Genomic DNA, 2,401 nt, shown 5'->3' with positions numbered 1-2,401 from the left:
ACACAAAGTTCTTGTATATTTTATTAACAGTGAAAGAGGTTTCCTTCTTGTAACTTGCCACATGATTCAGCTACTCAGTGTCAGAGCCCACAGTGATCCTGGTATATAGTTTCACCTCTAGACCCAAACAGAACCAGTTCAATATTATCACTGGGTCTATACAGTACAGGTGAGCTATATGTCTCACGATTATCAGGAATTATTATCCTATGGGGAGACTCTGTCCTGTTGCTCCTGAAATAACAGCTAGGAAACCAGGAGTGCACTTCTTTTCAGTGTCAGAGTAAAGTGGATCTCCTCCATGAGTCACTATAATATCAGGGACGCCATCTTTATCAAAATCCTTAGTAGCCAATGGATAATAGTAGTTATATGGAGGGACAGTAATGGCTGGATCAACAAGCCACATTAACTCCTTGTGCAACAGATCAAATGCTGCAAGGCTACCTCCTCTACCGGCAAAGATGCAATCAGACTGGCCATCTTTATTGAGGTCTGTCCTACAATTTGAAGCAAATGATTCAAATAGAACCCATTCACTCCTATATGGCACTAGATCTACCATCAGAAGCAAGGAGCCTGCAGTCTCAGCCAGTCTGCTGAATCCTCAGTCATTAAAGGGAGCGTGTCAGTTAATAGCCCAACCACACCTTTTTGTCACGTGTGTAAGCATGGCTGGTGAGAGTGGTTTTATCATAGATAATAGTAGTCTCTAGTCTATGGTTTTATACAGGAGCTGCAAGTGTTGATATGAGAGGTACACCAACTTGAGGCGGTAGAGAAAGACCCAGAGGCTCCAGTGAACCATCACATGATGGAGTGACTTAGAAATAATAGAAATGCTTTAATAAAGTAAAGGGTGTACTTTAAAAGCAAGATATGACCTTTAGACTAGAATCCTTACATTGCTGATACACTGACACCATTGTTAGACTTTATCACAAGTACATGTATGTTTATTTATTGTCATGATAGTGATGAGACTAGTGTATCCACTGGGTAAGAATTGGCATCCATTTTGATATTAAAATTAACTAGTGACTACACGCCCAGTATACAGCATGAGAGAGTATAGGTTTAGTTTCTTACCATATATGGAGCTAATGAAAGCATGTAGAAGTAGTGATAATCTTGAACTACAAATGTATGTTGAGCTGTTTCACACTTTCTAAATGTACTCTTACATTACATGTACATGTACATGTACAGCTGTAGGGTGAAGTGTATATACATGTATTGGTAGCTGTCTTAGAATGTACTTATGTGTATGTGATGTTGATCTTTAAAATATTCAAAACAAATAGTCATACTGTAATTAATCTGAAATACATTAAAATTGTTTTTCTTTGTAGACTTGGAAGGAGCTTGAGTTGCAGATAACTGATTTCACTAATGAGGCAAAAGACAATGTCAAGTTTATTTACACGTTAGAGAAATACTGTGAACCATTGTACAAATGTAATCCGGTAAGTACTTTTACATGTATATAATTTTTGCTATTATTGTAAGCAGTACATTCCTCATAAATAATAATTATTACTATTATTTGTACTCAAGAATTATGTGTACTCAAGATGTGCTTTTAGTGTACTTTATTTGAATATTCACTTGTACTGTAATAGAGAATTTTTTCTAGTTAACTTTGGCCAATGACCCTGTACGTTTGAAGGAGTAGTCCATCACATGCACCTTAACAATAGGAGATTTCATTCAATTTTGTGACATAATTTATTTTCATGTTGCCCTACATGTACATGTACGTGAAAGTTTGTGATAATATTTATTAATTTTATGCTCAAAAAGTGGACCATGTACCATAACAGGGTCTTCAATTTTGTCAATAATTTCTATGACAAGCTTTTGTATTACAGTTTGTACAGGATCTATAGCTTGTATATGATGTCTATCCTATTTATGTTTTCTCCAATTATAATTGATATATTTTTTATTCAGGTACATGCAAGACTACAGAAGATGAGTGCCATTGCTCCAATGAATATCTTCCTAAGACAAGAGATTGGCCGAATGCAAAGGGTCATTACAATAGTGAGGAACACTTTACAAGATCTACAGCTGGCAATAGATGGCACTATTGTTATGAGTGAAGTAAGAGTTGTGATATCATCTATATACAATTATTATTTGAATATGATTTTAGACTCTTCGTAATACTCTTGACAATATGTATGATGCAAGAATCCCTACAGCCTGGAGAAAAGTTAGTTACATTATATTGTGTGTTGAGTGAAGAAAAACTGGTTTATATTTTGTGGTTTTAATTTTCTGTGGATGGCAGTTTATGAAGCCTGTAATCACGAAATTATACACTAAAAAGACAAGAATGAGAGAGGCATTTTGTTGCCAAATATACACCATCTTTCTAATTGTGGCAACATGTTGC

The 2,401-nt window shown here is 35.5% G+C and overlaps 1 long non-coding RNA gene across 1 annotated transcript; it reads left to right on the top strand.

The window, feature by feature from the left end:
* Positions 1–1,258: 1,258 nt before the first annotated feature.
* LOC109591437 (uncharacterized) lies at positions 1,259–2,395 on the top strand. Its single transcript, XR_002189820.1, has 3 exons — positions 1,259–1,466; positions 1,954–2,106; positions 2,159–2,395. It is a non-coding gene; the product is annotated as an uncharacterized LOC109591437 (long non-coding RNA).
* Positions 2,396–2,401: the final 6 nt, after the last annotated feature.

The sequence above is a fragment of the Amphimedon queenslandica genome, unplaced genomic scaffold, assembly GCF_000090795.2.
Source record: "Amphimedon queenslandica unplaced genomic scaffold, v1.1 AMPQUscaffold_8186_Cont19868, whole genome shotgun sequence".
NCBI lineage: Eukaryota > Metazoa > Porifera > Demospongiae > Haplosclerida > Niphatidae > Amphimedon > Amphimedon queenslandica.
The sequence above is the reverse complement of the archived record's forward strand: the minus strand, read 5'-3'. Positions and strand labels throughout refer to the sequence as shown.